The 10,332-nt window shown below is 44.1% G+C and overlaps 1 long non-coding RNA gene across 1 annotated transcript in view; it reads left to right on the forward strand.

The window, feature by feature from the left end:
* The window catches only part of LOC112552004, a 10,119-nt gene extending 2,654 nt beyond the window's left edge, over positions 1–7,465 (forward strand). Inside the window, exons 3-5 of the long non-coding RNA XR_003096358.1 lie at positions 1,725–1,818; positions 5,545–5,659; positions 7,350–7,465. This is a non-coding gene — a long non-coding RNA (uncharacterized LOC112552004). The remainder of the gene's footprint in view (positions 1–1,724; positions 1,819–5,544; positions 5,660–7,349) is intronic.
* Positions 7,466–10,332: the final 2,867 nt, after the last annotated feature.

Raw genomic sequence — 10,332 nt, forward strand, 5'->3', positions numbered from 1 at the left:
TGTGTGTATGGGTGTGCATGTGTGTGTGTGTGTGTGTGTGGGGACCAGCCCCAAGGTTTATGATTACAGTGTTTCAATCCACCTAATAAACTAGAATTTTAAGGATCCCGAGTTGGACATTTGTAGACAACAGAGCCATGGGCAGCTCGTCCAGGGGGCGCGGGGTGGGGGTGGGTTGAGGATGCAGCTCCATGCTGTTGCGTGGCCCCCCCCAGGGGAGGCATGGGGGGCATGTGCCCCCCCAGACTTGTGCGCAGGGCAGATGCCGGCTACCTCCAGCATGTTCAAGACCAGAGGCTGCACCAGCCTCTTCCTCGTGGGGTGGGGCTGGGACTGCACTCTGAGTGGGTTGGGGCAGGGCAGGCTCAGCTGCATGAGGTAGCAGGTGGCTCTGGAAGGGGTAGCTATGGGGGGGCTACAGGGAATTTTGGGGTGGTTATAGCCCCTCCAACCCCCTCTAGCATCATCCCTACTCAGGACACTCCACTCTGCTGCCTTTCCCTCGGGAATGCTGTGCTGCAGGGCAGGCAGAGGACACATGGCCAGCGCAGGGCTCCTGAGGGAAAGGTAAAGAGTGGAGTGCTCCTCCCAGCGCTGCTACTTGCCTGCCCCACGCAGCTGAGCCCACCCTACCCCCGCCTCCTTGGAGTGCAGCCCTGGCTCAGCCCCCCGCCAGGAAGAGGCTGGTGCTATCCCTGGCCCTAAGCCTGCAGTGGGCAGCACAAATCCACAGCACATGCCCCCCATGTGCAGTGGTGGGGAGCCACCCGCACCTCATCGTGCCCCCTGGATGAACTGTTCACAGCTCCATCCTGACCCTGGTCCCATTCACCACCCTGGCTGGGTAGTGCCAGCCCCTGCCCCTGCCTCTGCCCCTGCCCCACTCCCTTGCTCACTGTGGGGGCTTCAATCTGCTCTCCCCATGCCTCTTCCCCCACCGCCCGACTTGCCAGCAGGACGCTGCTCTCCAAGCTGCCGGGCTGCATTCCTGGCTGCATGCATGTTGTGGTTGCACACATGCACGCAGCATTTATCAGTGACATTATCAGCCAAAAGAAGCTGATGACCGATCATGTTAATTTTTCTGTTATTGGAGCCGATCCAATATGTGACCGATATATTGCTTCACCTCTAGGATAAAACACTTACATTTTCACCGAAGCTGAATATCTTTAGAGAAGACACTTGTACAGAAGGTGATTCAGGAAGCTAGACAGTAATTGAGGCTGTTGTGGGAAAAGCTGAAGCTAAAATGTTTTGCATTACCAATGAATCAGCATGTATATATTTTGCAGGTAGGCACAGTACTTGAGAAAGTAAAAAAAAAAGAAAAATAATGTTGGCAAATTCTAGGGTCATTTTTTATTTGAAAACTTACTGTTGTTATTTTTTTAATAATTGAATTCTCAGTCTTGGCAATACTCTCTCTCTCAGGTGATGTTGCAGTTGTTTCTACAGATAGCTGTTGCTCAAGTAATGGACGTAGACAGGCACATGCAGAAATAGGTGTCTATTGGAGGCCAAACCATCCTTTGTAATTGTTTTGAGCTGTGACTTAAATCTCTGTAAACAAATTATTTCCCAATGGTCTTGTGTATGACTTCTAATACATTCAGGCCCACTTGCTCGGGATGCTCAGTCGGATAATATCACTAAAATCAAGTAAGTAGTGAAACCAAAGGAGACAAAGCAGGTGTATAACTGAAATATTAAATCTCTTTCAGGGAGAGTAGAAATAATAACAAGACTCAACCTGGACAAATGCAAAGACATATCTTAAGAAATTGTATTCAGGCTTTTCTGCAAGTGTTTTCACAGGTAAGCAAAAGTGAATTGTTGCTTTCAGTGTAGGTCACGCTTAGCTATTAGTAACAGGACCAAACATGCCCAAATATCAAGCTGTAGCTCTTAGGTTCCATGAAAAGAAGGATTTTAAATAGATGGAAACTAAAGGGTTTTATTAGGGCTGTCAAACAATTAAAAATGTGTTCGTGATTAGTTGCACAATTAAAAAAAACTAGTCGCAATTAATTGTGATTTTAATTGCACAGCTAAGAACTCAGTTATGCCCAGAAAAACGCCAAGTTATGCAAAATTATGCAGGCACTTTGTATGGTTGTGGGGGTGGGTGGAATTTGTCAAGGTGTGGGGGACTATGGGTGTGTGTGTGGTGTTTGGAGCCTGGGGAGGGGGGTTCCCATGTGCCCTGGCAGGATGCGGGGTACTGTGGGTCAGGAGTGAGGGGCAGCAGCAGGGCAGGGGGGCTGTGGCTTGGGAGAGAGAGAGAGAGAGACGGAGACCGCCCAACAGGTAAGTGTGTGTGGGGGGGGAGGAGCATGGGGGAGGGGAGAGGTAAGGGGGGCAGATTGAGGCCCCTGTGGTGAGGGAGGGAGTGGGGCAGAGGCATGGGCTGGGGTGAATGGGCCCCCAGGGCTGGGGTTAATGGGGCCCCAGGGCTGGGGTGGGTCATGGGATGGAGCCACGGCTCATCCATGTGTATGGGGGGCATGTGCCCCCCGATTTATGTGCAGGGTGGAGGTGGGCTGCTGCTGCTTGCTGGGCTCTCTGCCCTGCTACTGTTGCCCTGGTTGCTGTGCAATGCTGTGCTGTGCCTCCCACTGCTGGGCAGGTAGGGGCTGTGATGCAGCCAGTGCGCAGCTCCTGGGGCAACAGCAGCGGGGCGCAGAGCCCCAGTGTGCAGTGGCAGCCCAGCGCACAAGGGGAATATGAGTACTCCTATTCAAGAACAAATAAACATTTAATTACGTTGAAAGGCAATACTCAAAACTGAAGTGAAACTTTTTTTAGCACAGGGTATAGTTTACCTTGGGGACCAGAATATATCAAGTCAAGGGCTTAGGATTCAAAAAAGCATTAGACACAAGCTTATTAGCATGCTCATTAAAGAAAAATAGGTAGGGTATGTTCACTCATGCTTCAGAGGCTAAGCCAGTCTTCACATGGGAGGTCTTAAGTAGTAACTTCCTTTGGTAGTATAACGGACTATGCAAGTTCCACATTGGGAAGGAAGATAGTTTGTTAGTTACTATGGGCTTATTGCTGTATTTGCTATAAATAGTATGCTTGTAGGGTGGGGTTAAAAGGAGAAAGCTGTGCTTACTGGCATGTTGGTTGGGAGGAAGAACAGATTTCCTCCGTACTCACATGAGGAAATAGTGAGTGAACCGGTGCCATGTGTTTTGTCTGTTTTCTTTCCCAAAGTTGGGAGGTCCATTGACAGTGGAATGACAGAAATTTTCTGGGCCCTGGGGAGGAAGTAAAGTTTACCTTTGAGCATTTCCTTTTTCTTCTGAACTGTGAACCAGCAGATTGAAGGAAGCATGAACAGAAAATAATCTAAACTGGATGCCTCCTTCTGTAAAGGTGTATCCTGTAGCTTGAAGATACTAGGGCTGCTTGCAGGCATTTAAAAACAAAAACAAACAAAAAATGCTCTTTACTGGAAGAAGCAGTGCATTATTTTGACTCAACTGTGCAGTGTCTGTACAGATCAGGCAATTCAGTTGGGCTTTTTTGTGCTTTTATCTAAAGCTGAATGAATCATCTATTAGATGAAAGCACCAAAAAGCCCCACTAAAGCACCTGATATATAGAGATGTTGGGCGAGCCAGTCCAGCTAACACATTGGGTATGTGCTGAGGTCAGCACAGGAGCACCTAGAATTTAAGGTAAAGTGCCGTTTTTTGTCGTTTGTATTGTTTTTAAACAACTAGCAGTCTAGGGTACTACAAAGGAGGGAAAGGCAGAGGAAGTGTGAAAAGCTCCTGCATTATTTGTCTCATGCTCTTGTAGCGAACTCATGTGGGAAGGAACATAAGAACAGAAGTGCCATATGTCAGACCAATAATCCATCTAGCCTAGTAACCCATTTCTGACCGTAACAAGCCATAGATGCTTTGGAGAGTGTACAAATGGAATGCAGATCTATCCCCAACATCATCATATCTTTGGCATCCAAAAGTACAGGTATATCTAATCAAGGGCTCAGTAGATCATAAAATGAAGAACAGCAGATAAACTGGGGAATCTGGGCAAAGCAGAAAGTGTGCCTCTCCTTTGCTACAGTTTCTTTTGAGTAAACAACTTCTTTGCCTTCAGTATCCCCTCCAGTAGGCATCTCTAATACCCTTTCTGAGGAGATGGTATTGCATATCAGGCCAAAGCCATCTTTGCCTGAAGAAGTAAGTAGGTGGCTGGTTCCCTGCTCCGAGCCACCACACCCTACTTCTTGGCTAGCAGAATCTAGACCAGTATCACAGGACTGCTGCCAAGAAGTAGAATCGCCTGTGGCAGGATTTGAAAGTCTTTGGCAGTATGATTTTCCCCTCTCAAATGCAAACATGCCCAACCTGGGAAGTTGTATGGCAGAAGAAGTTGTGTTTGGTGATAAAAGCATTGTTTGTATGGTAGATATGGAAGTAGTTGTTAATGAAAGCAAACATTATATGACTTCAGAAGTTAGTGTTTTATGTTACTATTAGTTTATTTAGCAGCAAAGTGTGGGGCCACAGTAAGGGTAAATTGCTGTGGCCCCACACCTTGAAAAAAATCATTCTTTTGAATGGCTCCTATGATTTCATGGAAAGTGAGAAGTTTCTCTTCACTACATAGTATCTGAGGGCTATAGTGTTGGTCCAGTGTTCTGGAATATGTTCTGAGTAATTTGTTCACAATGCCAGGAATACATCTGCCCTTTTTTGCTAATCTCAGCTGATCTGGCCAGTGGAATCTCTGTAAATGCAGTAGGTCTTTGACTGAGGGTGGATACCTACCATCTGTCTCATTTAAAAGTGTGTTACTTTCTGTGACTTAGGGTTTTTTTTAACCCTTTCAGTTACCCTTGATGTGTGTTCTCCTATTGTATAGGTTCTCTGTGTAAATATGAACGCACAACCCTCTGTGTCAGCTCTTTCTTTCTTCTTTAGATAAAACAAGTTAGTAAAGATGAAGTTGGAATTGCACAGTATATACATGTACAAATAAACAGATCCTCCTTTTCAGCTTAATACATTTCACTTGGTAAACTAGCACTCAGGTACATGTAAACTTACCCACTGAAACTGCAGAAAAGTGAGCATCAATACTAGTCATGAGGAACGTTTTTGTACATTCAGGTGTAAGAATACTTGACGTAGTGTAATACAGTTCTGGAAAAAGAGAACTCCAAAAGACTGGAGAATCCAATTGTATTTCAGGTTACCATCAATCACATTACCTGAAGTTTTTGAACAACAATAGATATTTGCAGGAATCTGGAGCTTGGTCCTTTGGCAAAAAAGAAATTGAAGAAGGATCAGTCTGGAGATGACAGCAGAAACGCCAGTGGATTTAGTGTAAATGCTAAGCATGGTACAGAATAGTAATTCTAATAGTCATTGGCACAGATTTTTCCTTTCTCTAGGCAGTAATGCATATTGGCTAGGTTCATGCTGGATGTCTTTTAAAAATATTTATCCTTGGTTATTGTTTAAAATGAGAGTGCTACAGTTTCATTCTTAACTTTTTTTCCCCATACATGACAAGTTGGGTGGACAATTGGAAAAGTAAAGGCTGGAGAACAAGCACAGGAAGAAGTGGAATAAACAAAGAGGACTTTGAAAGACTTGGCAAGCTTACAGAGGGCATGGAAATAAAATGGGTGAGTAACTGTAAATTTAGTTCTGTGTATTCTGTTATGATTAAAGTACTTTTCCATCAAAAATACCTTTTCCCCCTTTGCTCTAATTTGTGAAAATAATTAGTAAAAGCATAAACGCTACATATTCACAGTGCCTGTTCCTTCCAAAATAATAAATGATATTTTGTTACCAAGTTAAAAAAAATATTGCAGTTTCTCAAATAATAAAACACACTTATTAACTGCCAGTTTTTGTTGTGTGTGTGTTTTTTAAATGGCCATTTTTGTAAAGGTGCAAACTAGTAAATCTCTGTGGTATTTCCAGGAAAATGAGGACAAGGATTTGATCTAAGCTAAAATACTGAACTGATTTCATAGGGAATGATCATTAGGCTGGAGTCAATAATACAAGTCCATAAGTTATGATAAGAATCATCATTACTTATCATTGAAAATTAATTCAGACTTTAAAAAATCCTGGTTCCTTAGTCAGTGTAAACTGACAAGTCAGTGTCATTAGACTGTGAAAGTTTTTTTTTTTCTACATCAGCAGAACTGAAATATCCTAACTTGGTAGGATATAAAGCTATATAAATTAGAATTAGACTGTTTGGGTGAGGTTTTACAAGAAAACTGAAAACACGAATATCCTTTTCTTTAAAATAATCACTTAAATACTATTTAAGAACTGTTGTCTTCAACCTTGAGGTGAGAGAGAACTTTTTTTTAAGTAACTTCATTGATATTCCCATTTAAATGGATGTCCTGTTACCTCTAATTTATTAGTGCTGCTATATCTAGTTCTAGAAAAGATCTCATTTCCTCCATAGGTGAGATTCTAATTGTTCTAAATTTGTCTATAACAGAAATGTCTCCTCCACAGAGATGTAATTTAGAGTTAAAGCTCTGCACCATTGCTTTTATGGTTATTAATCCTGAATCCAGGTAAATGCATCATTAATTCACAGAAGTGTAGTGGGTGTAGAGGGAGACCATTCATGAAGGAGGTTCCCTTTGGGAAAACTGCTGTATTCTGGCTTCTCTATTTAAATAAGAAAGTCTCTAGAGGCTTTCTTAAAATTGAATAAATAAAGCTTTAATTGAAGCTATAGTATACAATCAGAATAGGCAGTCAAATACAAAATCCAGTCAGGTGACAAGCCAGCGATTTTTAAAGTGCACACAGTAGAAGAAGCCAAAAATATTAAATAAAGGCTTTTGAGTTCAGCAGCAAACAACAAACATTGAACTAAATAGTAAATCTGTTGCCTTATGGGACAGTCTACCAGGATCTATCCAACTCACAAATCTTCCAAGACCACAGTACCTTCATTTGGAGGCAGTATATCCAGACTCTCCAGGGTGGGATTCCTGACTCGATAGAACTCCCTTCTACATTGTCTGGATGTCGTGTACTAGAAAATAAGATGGGTGAAGTGATTCACATTTTAAAGGAACCAAGTCATCTGTAAGAAGTGTCCTGTGCTAGTTTGCAAACAGCACAGTTAAGCATTTTTGAGCTCAGAATTAGAGTTGATTCTGCAAATGCTGCTGCGTTTGGCAAACTTAAGTTGGTGACCTTGAGTAAAATGCTTGTGAATAAAAGGTTTTTAAGGCCTGTGCTCCTCCACAGGAGGACCAGCTGTATGATCTTTGCTTACTTGGATTTTGTTGGAGGTTCAGTAACTTTCTCATGCTTTTATCTCAACAGATACATATTCCTGGTCATGCTGGCTTTATAGGTGTGCGGGCCAGGAGTGATCCAGGCCCTTTTTCGCGCCGCGCGGGCTGTGGCCAGAAGCCCGGGCACGCTGGGTCAGAGAAAACAGGCGACACGCTAGAATTAGTCATGGACGCGTAATGGTTGATTTAAGATTATTTACTTACACCGAAGATGGTCGCGGTGCAGGCAGGAAAACTTGCTTGAGTTGCAGTTACAGATAGAAAAGAAGAGAGGCGGACTAGAGTTCCTTCCCGTGAACATTCTTCTAGCCCATCTGGTTGGAGGCTCTAAACCGCAAGCCCGTCGCGCCAACTGAAGAAAGTACTCGAAAAAAGAGCTCTGAATAGACTCACACGAAGTTTGCTAGGCTCTGTGGAACTTGTGCGCGCAGGGAGAGGGATACGTCGAGGATTGCGAACGGTGCCGGGGAGCGGAAACCGCTCAAGCTTTTATATGGCTAGCAAGCCAATCGCTAGCCGCCACGTGTGAATAATTTCACGCAAGCCAATAATGGGGCTCGAATTATAATACAAATGGCAGGAACTCTTTGCAAAGTGCATTTCTGTGCTGCAAAGAAGACATGCACACTGCAAAGAAAGCTACAAATTGGCGAGAAAATAATTCAGTGGTGCCAAAGCACACACAAAACAAAATCACACCTTTGGGTTGTGACAATAGGAAGTGAAGTGGCTGATAGACTGGCAAAAGAAGGAGCGAGAAAACAAAACTTTGAACTTGCCAGTGACTAAATTTAATTCTAATGAAAGACTGTGGTCATAAAAGTACAGATCACTACAGTATCTCAATATAACAACAGCACCTGCTGGAACTGTTTCAGTGTTAAAATTAACTTATTTTAACTACATAGGAATGTAGTTCTACATGTAATTATGCAGTGTCCTGTGGGGAAAAAAAATCAGTATTGTAAAGGGTTCAAGTGACATACTTCTGTTATTTGTAGGTACTGTTTCACAGTTAAGGATATTGTGGAAATAAGACAACCAGCGTTCAGTTTGCATCCTCTTTTTGCCACAGTGTTGCTTTTGAAATTAGCTGTTCCTTAAGAGCTGAGTTTGGACTTTGGGTTTTACTAAATGTTGAAGTTGTTATTGTTTCAGAAATATTGCAGTATTTCTGGTCATGTTTATGTAGCCCAGGTAACTCAGGTATATACTTCCCTTCTCCGATTGAAGGCGATTATTGTTAACTGGCAGGTGTGCTGTGGGGGAACTGCAGACTTCTCTGTTTCCATCCATCCCTATAAAACCAGGCCAGGACAGTCAGGGGAGTTAACTATATACAAATTTATTTACATTAACTTATCACAAGGAAAAGAAACATGGATATATACATATGTACTAATATATAGATATAGCTATAGATAGATAGATATCTAAACAAATAACATAAACGATACCCTTTGGGTAAATGCCATAAAACCTTATACCAGTGCTCCACGTACAGGTAAGTCACAGGTAAGTATCTGATCTGCAACAGATAAACCCCAAAATAAACATAGATAGCTAACAAATAAGCTATAGATAAGTATGGGTGAACAATAAATAAGCCACAAATAAATAACAGATGAAATAACAGCAACAGGGGGTCCCAGCAGAGCCCTAGGACTCTACTCATCTACTAATTTACAAACATGAGAGTTCACAAAATATAAGGTATGACATTGTTGAGCCCCAGCTCAAGTCTGGGATCCTGCCCGGTATGCAAAAGCCAATAAAGATACCAGGGGTGAAAGTATAAAGAAGATTTATTGCTAGCAATACAAGGTGCAAGCGGAATAATTTCACGTAACAAGCACACAGATTCTTAATTCTAAGCATCTTTTATACAGGAGTATTGGACCTTCATAAGCATTCTTGTTTGCTAATTGGTTATAAGGGAGTGACGCAAGGAGTTCTTTACTGAGCATGTCTCTATACCTGTGTTTTAGCTATGTATCTCATTTACATACATGTATGTTTCATTAGCACACTTTCTCCCCACCTAGGGGTGTGATTTTTAATATTTAAATTAGCTCTTTGCCCTAGTCCTCTGATTCTGCTTTTGTTTTCAAGCCTCCTTTATCTAAGACTGTCTCCTCCTTATCATTGCAGATGGACATTAGCTACATCCCTACAAGGAAGCTGGTAAATTTAGGGGGGCCCTCCCAGTGGGACCTCTACTTTCAGGAGCCCTTAACTAACCAGGGGGGACTCCTCCTCTCCTGTGGGAATTCTCTTTGCCCTGCAATTTACAGCTCCCAGGCATGGAGGGTGGCCCTCGTCCTCTGCACCAACCTGCTTTCTTGCCTGCAGTGGGCTTTGGGGGGGGTTGCTGTGCCTGGAACAGGGCTCCTCTATGCAGGGCTTCTGGGGCCTTTGGCTCAGCCCTGTCTGCTGGTTCAGTAGCCCAAGCATTGTCTGGCTCTCTGGACTCAACCTTTTGCTATGGGTCGGAGGCCTGGGCTGCCTTGTGCAGCACCCGGCTCGGTCTGTTCCCGGACCCTCCGTGCAGTGCCTCCTGCACCGAGCTCCCAGCTGCGTTCTGGGCATTGAGGACCTGAGCCGCCCAAGCGCTCCAAAGGTCCTACTCCGTGCACCGGCCTGTGGACTGTGTCGCTGGCTGCATGCCAAAGGTTGCAGATCTGAGCCGCCTCACACAGCTCCCAGGGTCTGGATGCCGTGCACTGTGCTGCACACCGAGAGCCTAGCTGCTGGATCTGTCTGCCGTCCCCACTGATGGAAGTCTTTAGGGACACTTCTGGGCTACTGCTTTGCCCTGCTGAGCAGCTCTCCTCAGCTCTTCTAAGCCCCGCTCTTCTCTCTTCTCTCTTCTCTGTCCGGGGTGTGTTTCCCCCGGGCTGGGCACGCAGCTCCTTTTATAGGCTCCAGGGCTCCACCCCTGAAGTCTTCCTGATCTGAGTTTTGCAGTCTTTAATCAAGTCTGGGGTGGGAGGGGGAGCTCCTCTTCCCTG

The sequence above is a fragment of the Alligator sinensis genome, unplaced genomic scaffold (assembly GCF_000455745.1).
Source record: "Alligator sinensis unplaced genomic scaffold, ASM45574v1 scaffold2_1, whole genome shotgun sequence".
NCBI classification, from domain to species: Eukaryota; Metazoa; Chordata; order Crocodylia; family Alligatoridae; genus Alligator; species Alligator sinensis.